Source organism: Dermacentor variabilis, chromosome 6 (assembly GCF_050947875.1).
Source record: "Dermacentor variabilis isolate Ectoservices chromosome 6, ASM5094787v1, whole genome shotgun sequence".
Taxonomy (NCBI): domain Eukaryota; kingdom Metazoa; phylum Arthropoda; class Arachnida; order Ixodida; family Ixodidae; genus Dermacentor; species Dermacentor variabilis.
The window spans coordinates 166102667-166117710 of record NC_134573.1 but is presented as its reverse complement, the minus strand read 5'-3'; positions in this window follow the sequence as shown (position 1 = coordinate 166117710).

Genomic DNA, 15044 nt, shown 5'->3' with positions numbered 1-15044 from the left:
TCCAGCTCTAAACCAACAAATGACAATTGCTGTCTGTCATTCAGTATTGACTAAATACGTTTAGCCACAAACGTTGTGCACAATACCAAAACTGAGCCGGAAACCTTATTTTTTTTTATGTTGCCTCTAGACAACACTCGCCAATAAAGGAATGTGATCTATGCAGAAAAGAGGGCCATGTATGCGTCTATCTTCTAGTTGTGCCTAGTGGTTGCCCTGCTAACCTAAAACACTACTTGCACACTGAACAGTCCCTTTATAGTGCGAAGAAAAATCTTCTGTATGAAACACCACTGTTACTCTGAAGGAGCACTGAGATAATAATTTTTGTCATGGCGAACAGCGACCTATAATAAGTTTTCAGGACGTCTCAACAAATAGTATATATAGCTAGCGTCACTTAATATGGGTAGCTACAAGACTGAATTTTTCGTTAACAGGAACCTGTACCTGTCTGCTGCCGGGGCGTGATGGGCAACTACCCTTGAGCAGTTTAAAGGCAAGGCTGTAGCCATCCGTGGTTTGAGAGCTGTGCAACAACACAGCAATAGGCGCGGCGCCTGCTTTTGCGGTGGTAAGCATGATTGTGGCTGTGCTTCTTCTCGCATGACACGAGGAGGTTGAATCGAGAAAAATTATCTCGCGCGGCATCCAAAGACTGCGCTCGCTGCATGATAGGAGTAATCACAAGACCCGCCCAGCAGTCCGGTGTGCCAGCTGTGTAGATGCACATTCCTGCATAATTGGAGCATTTTGTGTGGTCGTCAATTGCACTTTATAATGTCAAGCAAGGGAATCACTGAATAAAAAAGTATCTATGACATGTTACTTGATACATAAACTTGACACATTGTTACAAGAAGAGCGTTTGCACGAACAGCTGCAAGAATGTCAATTCGCTCGCTGCTGCTGCCACGTTTCCTAACTGCAGCGTTTTGGCAGCGAGTTACCACCGTCATCGAGTGAGATATGTTCATGTTTGCTTGTGTGCGCCTGGCACCATGCTTGTTCATTTATTTATTGTGCCTATCTTTACAAGTTTATATGGCCTACAAAACTAGAATCCTTACTTCGTAAGCTAGCTGTCAACTAATTTGCTATTGCAAGCGATGCTTCGCCCTTCAACCGAAACTGTGACTTTTTCTTGCACGCGCAGCGTGTGGTGCCACTCCTTTTGCGGCTTGAGCACAGCAGCACGCTATATTAGGCAAGGCGATGACTAACGCGTGCCTCTGCCCCCCGCCCCCTCCCCACACATCGGTTCATCTCAAGCTAAAGTGACGGAGCGCTGCAGCTGGCGACTTACAGATGCACATCGTGTGTATTTACCATCTGCGCTTCTCTCTCTCTCTCTCTCTCTAACTGGACTACTTACTCCTGAACGCAGCCATATACACTCTAGGCGTCTTCTCCAGTCCTGGCGCTTTAGTTAGTTACATCGTCCTTCAGCCTCGTGCTGTCACCCACAGATCTGGCCCCGTGGTCGCGAAGCGTCACACAGAGAGCGCGCAGCAAACTCATAGGAAGCGCATGTATTCAGCCGATTACAAAAAAAAAAGAAAAAAAAAGGAAAGCAAACTTCTTTCACTTGCCGCCAAACGGCGCGAGGCTCCAATGGGATCAGCTTTGCGGGAAGCCTCGGTGCATCGAAGCAAATTTACTTTGCAAGCGTTCGGCCTGGTCAAGCATGTCCGTACTTCGCCGCGTCCCCCTTCCAGATCTGCGGAGATTCTGGCCTGTCGCGGCAAATGCTTCCAGATTTACAGGGCCAGTAATAAGAAAAAATGAAAACGGACAGTGACACAATCAGATCAGGCAGCCGCTGAACCCTAAGGCGACCGCACGCGGGCATGGGAACCACAGGATGAGCGGATTACATTCGGAAACAGGCGGCCGTCTGTTGTTTACACGGAAGCTGTATAAGGCAGAAGGCAAACAAGAAATACGAAGGAGGCAGGGTGCTGAATTTACCTCACTTTGAAAAGGTCAGCGTTTCTTTTTTTTTCGTCTTGCTTGTCTTTCAAGTAGCTTGACCTAGGCTTAAGATATGAAAGAAACACGGAGAAATAATTTACATGAATTCGAACGCCCGTTATGCTCATGCAGTCTTTCACTTGTTTCATGTGTTCATAGAATTTTATTTGTACTACACCTTCATCTACCGACGTGAACATTTCGGCCGCGCCTTAATGAACATAGTTCACTTTGCTCTTCCAGACAAAATGTGAACTTCTTTCTTCCTTCCCCTCTTTCATTCCCTTTTCCCTCTTCTTCAGTACAGGGTAACCTACCCGGCTCAGCCTGGTTAACCTCCCTGCGTTTTCCTTCTGACTTCTCTCTTTCTCTCTTGTTTTTCCTGCGCTCATGTGACATGAACACGTGCGAGCTCTTCTGCGTACTTGAAGTATACATTTCTGATTACAGCATTCTTTTCTTCTATATCTTGTAGCTCTCGCATATTGTACACAAAATATTTATAGTATTTCTAGCTACAGCAGTGGTTTATTCTACTCGCTTAACAGTATTACCTTTCGCATGCAGTACATATTATCAAACACAGCGCCTGTCATGCGCAGAATTATGGGCACAGGCAAGATTACATTTAATTAAGGTTTTGAGTTAACACCCTCGCGATGGGCAGAACAGTCGCTGTAAACAAAAGGGCCGCACTTTGTACATTTAGGACTAACTATCAAATGACATGTAAAGAACTCCTGCCAGTCAACAAAATAGTCGAGGGCAATAGGCTTTCCTACAGGAATTGTACAGGTGCTCTACTCACAGACGAGGGTCAACTATAGTGCATTTGCAAGAATCTGGCATGAACGTGGCTGGGCGGGCAGTGAGTGTGGAACGTACTCTTAATGTCCTGCATGTAGTATTTGAAATAGCATGCTTTATTCTTCGCTGTGTGCAGTGTTCTTTTTTTGGTGTTGTTTTTGGTGTAGTGACGGTGTGACTCGAAGGGTGCGTATTGTCGATACATCACGTTCCGAATATGCTTATATCTTAGCAGGCTACGTGACGCTGAGTTAGGCGATGTTTTTTTTTCATCCGCTAATTTAACTTTCTGATTTTGTTTTTTCGTGTGTTCGTTCGTTCGTTTACATGCATTTCTTAGTGGCTGGAGTTCATTTCTGACAACTATCGAAGTCCGGCATCCGGCGACCTATCTTCCCCTGGCCTCGTCATTTATTAAGCACCAAAATACTTTAAGCAAAAATTTTCTCGGCAAGAACAAAGTAACGCTCGTTTAGCGAGAATGATTTACCTTTCATTCACTTAACAAAAAGCGATGCGGTCGGCTTCTTTCTAACATTGACGAGCGTTTCTACAACGAACTCCTCCACAGCGAAATGACCTGTATAACGAAGGAACGATTCAGACCCGGTTCTATTGCGAGCTGTGCGGTGCGCGACGTGTACAATGAAAGTGGCCTGTTTAAAGAATGAGTTCGGAATCCCGAAGAACGTTCTTTTTGATGAAAGCATTCGACTGTATACTACACAGTGATCCTGATAGCTTTGTGATATCGTGATCAATAGGTTTGATCACGATACCTTTGTCTTTCACTGCAACAATTTGAAATTGTTAGAGGCTGATCTGTGTGCGGCCTCTTGTCAAGCCTCCGCTAGGCCTGCTATTTGTGGGCAGCCCAAAACTCACGCGCCGTCAACAATATTCCGTTGTGCCTTTTACCCCTCCTTTACTCACACGTAGGAACAACGAGAGAAGGCAGGACTGTTGAATAGAAAGGCGTCTGATTGGCTACCCGAGCTTGGTGGAAGGAAACAGGGAAATAGAAAGAAGAGAGAAAGAGGAAGGCGGTGAATGTAATGCACGTGCGCGGAGGACAGGCACTACGCAGTCAAAGGCACTCGCACAAGTTCGCACACAAAAGCGTGGAAACACCACGAGCTGCTGACGCTGCGCGCCATTCCCCTACTCGGCTCCCATTTCCAGAAACTCGCTAACAAAATGCTTTCTGATCCACGAGTTAGACGATACCGCAGAGCGGTGCGTCTGATTTGAAGTAACTAAGTTCATGAAGAAAGCGAGAACCTTTAGGTGATGAGGGCGGAGCGCAGCCGCAAGAAACTTGTTTTGTGCATATATTAAAACTCGCGGTTTGGTAGAAAATCTACCAATTTCGTAAGTACGCAGTCACGTTATTTTCAGCGTCGCCCACTCGTGTCTAATTTCCGCATAAGATGCGCCCTTTTACACTTCACTCCAAACCTCCGGTCGCATTTGATTCGTCAAGCGCTCTACGCATGCTTGTTAGTGCAAATGCAAAGCCCCAAACCGTAATCTTCCAGTTTCGAATGGGCGACTGACTCGGAGCGACAATATGGAAATAAGTTCTTTAACTACGTATTAGACGCGTGCCAAATGCAGTTAAAAACCCCAGAGACGGCTTCCCTTTCTCCTGTCAATTTACTGCTACCTTTACCTTATGACTTTTATCATCTGGTTAACCTCCCTGTCTCTCATTCGCCTTTCTCTCTTTATCCTTCACCCTGCTCTCTCTCTCTCTCTCTCTCTCTCTCTCTCTCTCTCTCTACTGCCTACGAGAAAGAAGCGGAACACCGAGCGCTACACGCGTTTTTGTCGATATTCATGGTCATGGCACTTCTTTCAAACGCAGGGAGGATATGAGTTTGCACGAGGCCGCTTCATTTCGACATACTCTCATTTGCGCTGACTAGCAGACAATCTGTGCCAGCATGAAAACTGTGCAGAAACTATCGCGATGATTGTCGATGTAAACGAATAGAATGAAGGAACAAACGTACGAAGGAACCAATGAGCGAGCGAGCGAGGAAAAAATACGAACGAACGAACGAACGAACGAACGAACGAACGAACGAACGAACGAACGAACGAACGAACGAACGAACGAACGAACGAACGAACGAACGAACGAACGAACGAACGTTTTCCTTGCAGAGTCTGACCTTCGACCACCAACCAACCTCGAAAACAGGCGAAAGATGCAAAGAAATCTGTACACTTTAAATGAAGGACGCCGACCACAAAAGTGTTGTTGATAGGTACTACACGTTTAGGCTTCCGTACGGAAGCCTTCTTGCCAAACCTGCCCGGATAAGCTTTGAACGAAGACACTCGGGCGGACAGCAAGTGCAACGTACTGACGAACTTCAGTAAATATGTAGTGGCCAACCGCCTGACACATATATATATATATATATATATATATATATAGATTAAGAAATTCATAGTTTGACGACATTTCGTGTGGTCTGACACCTGGCAATAAAAAAAACTCAGAATAAAAAGCACAGCAGCGGAAACCGTATTGTTAATAAGTATCAAATGTTTCGGCTCCAAGCACGCCTATACTTATTAGGAATAGTTTGACTGCAGCACTGGGTAATTTGACTACAGCACATAGAACGGTCTTTCACGTAGTGTTGTGCCGCAGCGCTTAAATAATGTTTTCTTTTCTTTCTTCTTTTTCTAGACATGTTGATTACTAGTGTTTGTTATCTCTGAAAAAGCAGAGATGACATTGCGTAGTAATATCATGGAACCAGACTTCCAGGAGACGTACGTAGGATATTGTGTCGCATGTTTCAGAGAGCCTAAATGCGGAACCTGCCGAGGGACGGGTGTAGGACACACAAGAGCACGCCATATTCGCTGCTTCAATCTGATCCCGCTTATTGCGCCCAAGGGCCCGACCCAGAGGGAAACAGCGGCGAAGAGTGCGCACAAAGATGGTGTTCCCGTCGCGCAGGCGCTAAGTGCGCAGAGAACAATGATTCTAGCGTGACAGATACGGCAACTCTTAATATACAGACGCCAGTATACGTGCGCGACGGCCAGCGGTGGGCCAAAAATGAGCTGGGCTGTCGGGAAAGCCGGAGTGGGTCCTCCTTTTTTCTTATCCCTGGTCCGGAATCCGAGCTCTTCGTTCCTCAAGAGCGGCAAACCACCTTGCGCAGCTTGTTGATCGGCGGCGGCAAGCTCGCCCCATTACGCATGCAGCGAATCAACAGCTCAACGAGGAGTATAGCACGGGAGACGCTGCAGCTGCAACCACGGCGTTTTGCTCTCACAAATTCGCCTAGGTGCTTCGCCATGCGTAAGCTCTCCTACGACGACGAGGCGAAGCTTGCTTACTTGCTAGTCGCTCGATATTTCCTTCTTTTTCTTTCTTTTGTATCAGTGTGTTTGTATTACCCGCTTCTTGTGTGTAACGCCACGTGCTTCTCTCATTTCTTTTTTACGCTCTTTCTCTGCGCGGAGCGAATCGTCCGCCGTCTCTCGCGGCACTTATAATGCGTTTGGTCGGTAGCAGGGCGGGAATCTCGAGGAGTTTGTTCCCCGCTCGGCGCCGTTTGATATCGCGTAGACAGGTTCTCATTACGCACGCAGTGTCACTCCTGTTTGGGAATGTGTGTCCTCTGATCTTGGCGTATGGAGACGGCCGTTCGCATTCAGCGCTTCGCGGACATTCTGTTTTCACTTTGCTAGAAGTACTTGTCTTCGCTGACGACATACACGAATTGTTGGTTCGTGGCCTTAGTTTCGCTTTCTGCGATGTATTTTTCCAGCTAGAGCTTCCGTCCCTCCGTGGTGAATGTGTCCTGCAGCTCAGCACACAGTAGCAGGTTGGACTCCCGGCCGCAGCAGCTGCATTTAGACGACAAGCCAACTCTCCATTGCAGTTAGGTGTATTCTAAAAAGCCCAAGTGAGCTAAGCTTTATCTTGAGCCCACCATTATGTCGTCCCTTATACTCTGCTGTGCTCCTGTACGTGAGCTAAGATCGCCCCTCATACTCGTGCCGCATCATCGCTGCATAAGTTATCCCATCATAAGTTATCGCTGCAAATGGCGAGAATATTTGATTACGGGACCCAGCATTCCCTTTATAAACTTATTCTGCTTGTGGGCGAATAGAACATCTCATTATATCAATTTAACGTCTAAATATTGTTCTATCTCCAACGTTTCACTTCCATAATAGAGCGTGATGACTTCATTTGGATGCGCTAGTGTTCTTTCTGCTGAGCCGGTCCTCCTCACCTTTCCTACTGTTAAGGGTATCTGAAAGGGTTCGGACAAATTTTGTAGACACGCAAGGTAAAACATCCGTGCCACAGTTTAGGTGAGGTGCCTCATATTAAGGGTGCTACGGACGATTGCAAATTAACCTCCTCTCCAGCCATGCTTTTTCTCCTCAACAAGATTCTCGACCGATCGAGGCTGAGCTCCTGCTTCACTGACTCTGTCATGATGTGGCGTCATGTCGTCTACTTCCGGTTGTCTTGTATCCAAGCCTCGTATCCAAGTATCCAAGCCTCGAAGCCTCTTTAACTTCCCCGCTAGCCACCTGGCCGTAGATCCCAAGGGAGAGCTATCCGAGCAGCGTGCATTGCGAGTGAATTGTCTCAGCGCTGAGCGTGTCCGGTATTCCTGGGGGTTTTGACGGATGGGCGGAAGTGTAAACTAAAGTGCCTCCATATTATTACTGCTGTGATGAAGGGGTTTCAGCCAAAACGTGAGCGGCCTGAGCGGCCTGCACTGGGCAGTCAGCCAGAGGCGCAGAGCTTAACCTGTTAAACATAGAGCTAATATTGCTATAACCAAGTGTAAAACAATTAAAACGTTAAAAGAGACAACGTGTTCACGATTACGCTGCTGCCAAAATTTTTCACCAGCAGCAAAGTAGAAAACGCTTGGTTACTGCTAGATTAGCTCTTTGTTTGTCTGGTTAAGGTATGTGCTATCAGGTTGCTGCACCGTGCAGCCACTCACGTTTGCGCCTCCGCCCATCTGGCAAAGCGCCCAGTCCACATGTGTTTACCGAAATGCCGGATGCGCTAAAGCCCTCTATATATTGTGGTAGCAATACTCCGGCGTGAAGAGACGACCGCAAAGGAGTAGATCCTGGCGCCGATCGCACACTGACAGCCCGATGCGCAGCGGCCACTGCGCTGACCTGTTGTCTTTGCAGAGGGACACGGTGTCGCGGCTTAGCATGTCACCAGTCGCTAGCTTTGCCGCCCACAACGCAACAACGCCGTTTCATGGTCGTCGCGAAAAGAATCCTTGAGGCCAACGCTGACCGCGCACCTCGCGTGAACACGGAGTACGTTGTAACACCAGCAGATGACACTTGCTGTGCGCCGGAAGTGCTTGAGGGTAGTGATATACTTGTGTATTCTCTTTCTGTGTTCTCTTGTTTATAACAGCAAATTAACCGTCATTATAATAATTATGAACAAAATATTTTTCATCATGAAGTTGGAAAAATTATCGATGACGCAGCCTGCATGGGTAGCGAATTGGATAGGTCCTCCAACAGACTTCACGTGCGACAGCTACGTACATTGTAAGGGTGCGGCTGAAAACTCAGAGGAGTGGTGCCGCTGCGATCGGTAGCGATGCACATTTTAAATACCTTATAATAAATTACACACTACGCGGAGCGTTTATATGGATCATTTAATGGTCATAGGACCTCCTACCTCTAACGACTCAGTAAGTTTGTTCAAAATCGTCAAAATCGTTTCAGGGTCGCTTTAAATAAACTTTTTGCGGCCACCATTGGCCCTGTCAGTATCTCCCGACACTAAGACCGGAAACCTGCATATTTCGCATTCGCCACTCCACTTAATCTTCCTTAATCGTTCTCCGTTTGGACCGTGTGCGTATACCAGATATCACCGCCCCATTCTAAGACCAGCGTCGCTACCACGTCCTAGCTTTATGCACCGCAAAAAGGAAGCTCCAATGCCTGATTTCGATGGAGTTCGCAGCGCACACGCACTGAGGAAATGAGTGACAGACTGAGAGTGAAAGAACACTCTTTCACTGTGTTTATGCTTTACTAACATAATATTTGTGCGCGGTGAACGCTATCGAAATTGACCGTTACAAACTCGCCCAAAGCTTCAACACTTCTCCAACGCCTCGATCTACGCATGCCCTATAAGGAGGAGCAGTATGCCTCCGATGCGGTGCTGTCGACGTTCGTCCCTCTTCGCGGACGATGCTATAGGACGGAGACGTCACCCATGCTTGCCAACAGCTGGACGCAAAGCACTGGGTAAGAGAGATAAAGACGTTTCTCGTGGGGAGAACAGAAAGAAGAAGGCAGTGAAAGGCTCTCACATCACTCACCATTCCTGCATTAACTTTATTCATGCTTTTTTTCTTCTCTTTCTTTTTTCTGGTGTTGCGTGTTTTTCTTCGCCGTTTCTGCCCCGCTTTTCCCACGTTCACAGTCCATAAGGAGAGGCTTTCCTGCCTGTCGCCGCGTCTTCTGTGCGCCGCGTGGTGAGATTAGCGCTTTTCTCGTCCACTTAACCTCTGCAAGCTGCTGTCCGGCGAGGAAAACGAAAATGAGCGGAAAAGCGGTCTTTTTTGCCTCATATTCTCTGTTTGTATGCATCAGTGTTCCTTGTGCGATTTTGTTTATCACATAATAGAAGGGACGTGATGACGCGTTTAGGAGGCGTCCGTCACGCTATACTTGCTATGAAAAGAACAAAAAAGGAAAACATGGTAAGGTGTCCTAAGAGCACATACACTCGCAGGCACATGAACAAACGAACATATGCTTATATACAGACGCATGCATGTACATACACACAAACAAACACACTTCAGCAGCTGCAACTGCATTATTAGAGCACGAAGTTAGATCAGTAGCGTTTACAATGAATGCATGCTGTTTTAACAACTTGACTATAACGCGTTTTTTATTAGGCAATTTATTACTCTTTCTTTTTTAGATAAATGAAGCAGAGGAGTTGTCGCCGTTCGCTATCGAGGGCTACCCATTTCCTCTTGGTTTCTATTACATGATTGCGAAATGTTATAATTCTTGTATTAGGCGGTACCTTAATGAAACAAAATAATGCGTATCAGTGCTAAGAGTATAAGTCTCTATCGAAATGCTCTCGTTGCAACAAAGTTCGCGAATGCCTGGGGCAAAGAATTTTCTGATTGCAAGAATGAGGAACACACGATCAAGATGACTCAATATTCGACGCAAATGTCAGCGTCTTCAAAGAAGCGTTGAAGTGATTTCATTGCTTTGTACTTTTGATGGTCATGGGCCTCCCGCTCTGGCAAACGAAAAGGTTACACTTGAATCGTGAAACGAAGCCCTTGTTCGAGGCGCTGTCTATGTCTAATGTGCCTGGGACAGTCGAGCAGTATAGGCGGCACACGCTATCGTTGTGTTGACAACGCAAACATATTGTAGCGGTCACGTGCTTAATTCGAAAGAAAAAAACATGCTTAGTCGCTCAGTGCGCATGGTTAAGATACTAAGCGTGTTTGAACAGTGAAATTTTCTAATCTACTACAGTAGTCAAGGGAAACGATCTTTGAACATCGAATCGAGTCTCTAATATGTTTTCTGGCTTCTAAATAAACTTAAACAAGAAGTTTGTGACGAGTTCATTTAGTAAAAAAGGAGGCTTTTACATTATTTGACACATGCGATGCCATTCACAACAGGATAACTTGTAAACTAAGCACTCAACGGAGAAGCTTGTAAATGAGAAAAACGAACAAAAAAAACGAAAGGCGACTATATCAGGTGCACAATAATTATGAAATTAATGACGCAAAGGAACAGCACAACAGTCGTTGAGTGTAGAAGTGTTATTTTTCATTTGAAACTTGGCATGTTCTTTTGTTTGGTTACTCATTTTTATTCTCAACTAATGTCCTGTTCGATCGCACAAAGCATTGGAGTCAATAAAATTTCAATATTCTGATGTGGAGCTTCGCATACCCAATTTTCAGCACGCCAAACCCTAAATTGGGAAACCATACTTGGTATAGTCTCTGCCACTATTTTCGTCTGTTTTCTTTTTTTTTTTTTGTCCGTGTGCTCGGTTTATTCACAGAAAAGTATTCTACGAATGCATATCACGTACTCCTCTAGCACCGACGGCTTTGTTACGCGTTAGACAAATACCAGCGCACGCTGGAGATGACAAAGCGGCTCTCAAAGGGTGGCGAATCTCGCACATTTAGGAAAGGTCTCTTCCGCGACGAGAAGTAGAATAGCGAACAATGCTGCAAGTGCCTGAGGCAGCACAAGCTGTCGGAGATGGAACAAGCGCTTCAAGAGGACATATTTTTTTATAAAGCAGATGAAAGTGTGACAACGGCAACGAAGAGATCAGACAGACAAAGTTACTAAATATAACTTGGTAACTTTAGCAGGCGAAGGGAAGAAGGGCGGTGAAGCTTCTATTGAGCAAGTTAAACAGCGCGTAACGACGAATACAGTAGCGACACGCGTGTAAACTCAGGAACAGCGCTGAACTGTACAGTCCAGTGCTGTTCTCTTTCTTCGGTCTTCGTCTTTTCGCGCTGGTTAACCTTCAGTACGTTGCATCAACTTACTGGAACAGAATTACTCATTTTGCTAACAAGACGTGGTCCACAGGTGGGATAGAGATGCCGTTTTATCGACTAAGATAAAGATAAGAAAAGGGAAAAGACAGGGATGTTGGCAGGACTTAACGTGTAGAACCACGGCTCTGAAGAAATGGGAGATGACGGCAGCTCACGAGCCGGTGATAAGCCCAGTATGCGTAATGGACACCTCGATCGTGTTTGCACCACGTGCGCTTCGAGCCAGCACGGCGGTCGTAATGCAAAAGACACTTGGAGGTCACAGGCATACGTGCTTGTTAAAGGGCTCCCAGCAGGCGCGCATTCAGCCGGTAGAACCCTGATTAAAGCGAAGAAACCACCAGGACCTGTAGGCATACATGCCGTATTGAGTTGAGAGCCCCAAGGTTGTCGCTGTTGCACGAAGGATACATATTCTCTCAAATTAACAGAAGATGTTGTGCGGCTTTGTTTATACATTATAGATGGCTGAAGTATAACCTATACAGTATTGTATATCCGACAGCTTTGCGTACCCTACAAACAGCATCACTTAAGTGCACATGCCAGAAACGTAATGGAAGCTGCACGGTTTGCTCATGCATGCTTACTTTTGGATTAAGCGTTGCGCGTTTTACGTTACCTGCGTCTGTCGTGACTATGTGGCGCTCGATTCGATACTCGTTCGCTCTTTCTACTAGCTCTTCGTAGCAATTCCCCCCCCCCCCCGCGCCGGAAGAAGATAATATACAAAAATAAGACGCCGACAATGATATTTAAGTATCCTTATGTCACGCCAAAGTCAACGCCTTCGTAGTATTTTCTTGTTTCTTTTTAGATTAATTCCATGTTTTGACGCTAACAAGTGTAGTAAAATACACCTCTGCCAGCAAACACTATCTGGCGCTATCGTGCATAGACAGATGACACTACGAAGTTTAGCATTGGCAATTTTGCGGTGATACGAATGAAAATTATGGGGTTTTACGTGCCAAAACCACGTTCTGATTATGAGGCACACCGTAGTGGAGGACTTCGGAAATTTCGACCACCTGGGGTTCTTTGACGTGCACCTAAATCTAAGTACACGGGTGTTTTTGCATTTCCTCCCATCGAAATGCGACTGCCGTGGCCGGGATTCGATCCCGCGACTTCGTGCTCAGCAGCTCAACACCATAGCCACTGAGCAACCGCGGCGGGTGCGATACGAATAGTCCTCTGCAAAAATATTCTCGAGATGCAGCCTGGCCATCGGCTTGCTTGCGTCAAGGCAATCAAATCTGTGAAACGTAAGAAAGAAACGAATTAAATCAAAGAATTGTAGTTGCATAAACGCGTAACAAAATACGAGGATTCAGTGAAAGGAAAGCGCGCTTGTTGCGCAGTTTTAGCTGGCTGAATACATTTGCTGGATAGGAGACAGAATGAAAAACTAACATCCAATATCTACAAATTTCCGCGGGATGAAAAAAATAAATTAGGTAATAAAAAGTTATAAGGATGGCCGGGGGAGAGAAGTGGAACGCGGTATGGGCCGAATTAAATAGGTGAGAAAGCATCGTTTTATTTATTGTGCTGTACTGTTCTCACAAAGGACGTAATATATTTGACGTGCGCTTGATAACCACAAAGAGATGAAAGTTTGCCCATACTTCCGTCCTTTGTTTGAACAGTACAGCACACTAAACAGAACGATGTCGTGCTAACTGGACCCAATAGAAGCCTCAGTGAAAAAGCAGACATGACCGCCGTTGTGAAGCAATAGTGACTATAGCAGTATATAAGCGCAAGTTATAGGTTGCCACAGTCACTTGTAAAGGAAGGACGACTGAGTTAGAGACACGTCAACTACAAATGTTGAATATAACCATGGGCAACGTGAATGTTTGATATAGAGAACAAACGCGGGGTCACGATGTTTTTGCACACTTAAAGTTTCAGGAAAAGTACGAACTACAAGTACCGCGCACATACATACATACATACATACATACATACATACATACATACATACATACATACATACATACATACATACATACATACATGCATGCATGCATGCATGCATACATACATACATACATACATACATACATACATACATACATACATACATACATACATACATACATACATACATACATACATACATACATACATACATACATGCATACATACATGCATACATACATACATGCATACATACATGCATACATACATGCATGCATACATACATACATACATACATACATACATACATACATACATACATACATACATACATACATACATACATACATACATACATACATACATACATACATACATACATACATACATACGCGCCAGTGCATACGCACAGGCATGCTCACTCGCTGACAAACAATCCCGCCGTAAACCGTCACAGAATTGCGATGCACAGTATAAGCCGCGTTTGATGCGTGCGTCTGGATCATAGACAGTTTCACGTTCACGACAGCGCCGCAAGTCGTTTGACTTTCATTCTCTTTTCACTGTTACCGTCCCTAAGATCTTTCCTTTTTCCCGAATGGTCGAGGAGTGGAAAGCTCACCCGACCCAGATCGAAGAACAGCAAAAACTGCAGTGTCAACGACGCCGGCTCCCTCCGCATCATTCTTTCTCGATCAGGATGTCATTAATCAGTGAATGTCGACAACGGAACGTGCCACTCTGGAAAATGACGCGGAAACTAGCCCTTCGTGAAAAAAAAAGAAGTCATTTATGGCCAGTTTGGTACCCTTGGTAACATTTCTAAAAGTGAGCGAAACAACTGCAGTTGTCGCGTCAGCTGCCGAGCTAAAGTTATCGTGAACGCTGCAAACGACAAAAGCTGATTGCCGACCTAACCTGATAAGTATAAAGTTGACTGAATCTCAGCTCAAGATATGCATCGAAACGGGGCCAGTCACTCGAAAAAAAAAATAAAGCAATTTTTGAAACCTTGGTTATTTATTTGTTCGCCCCATATTTATAAGGAGATCACCTTACGCAGATGTTCACGGAGGCCGTTAAGGGTCACTGAAGGTAACTGCGCATTTTTCATTGGCACGAAAGGGAAAATCGTCATCCACCTGACTATAGTGGTGCGTTGATCGTAGGAAGTTTGTGAACGAAAATTCGTAAATAGCGTAACTCTACTCGTGCATGTCTAGGGTGATGTGCTGTTTACGTGATGGTGTGATCACTGTGTAAGACGTACAATTATCGCCCAACAAGTGGATTTCGCTGACAAGCATGTCCAGCTTGAATAAATATAAGTATCGCAGGCTGAGAAAGTCTAGACAAGAGTTAGGCTGAGTCAAAATAAAGTCTGGATATAGTCCTAGACACACTGGAACATGCAGGAAGAAGAGGAACCGAGGGCCCGGTTTGTTGTTAGTCACAATCATATAATACCAACGGACAATTAAACCCAGAAAAGGATAGAAAATTTCCTTCATTTTGCTTTTTAATTGAAACGTAGAAATTACAACGTAAAGAAAATAAAATCTGAGAAAAAATTACCTCCGCAAAAGAATTTTTTCACGTTCATTTCCATTTATTTTGAAGAATTCTACATTAAAATTAAAAGAATTAGTTTACCCGGTGCTGCCCTTGGTTTCATCTTCTGTTGCCTTCGTATGGGTGTGG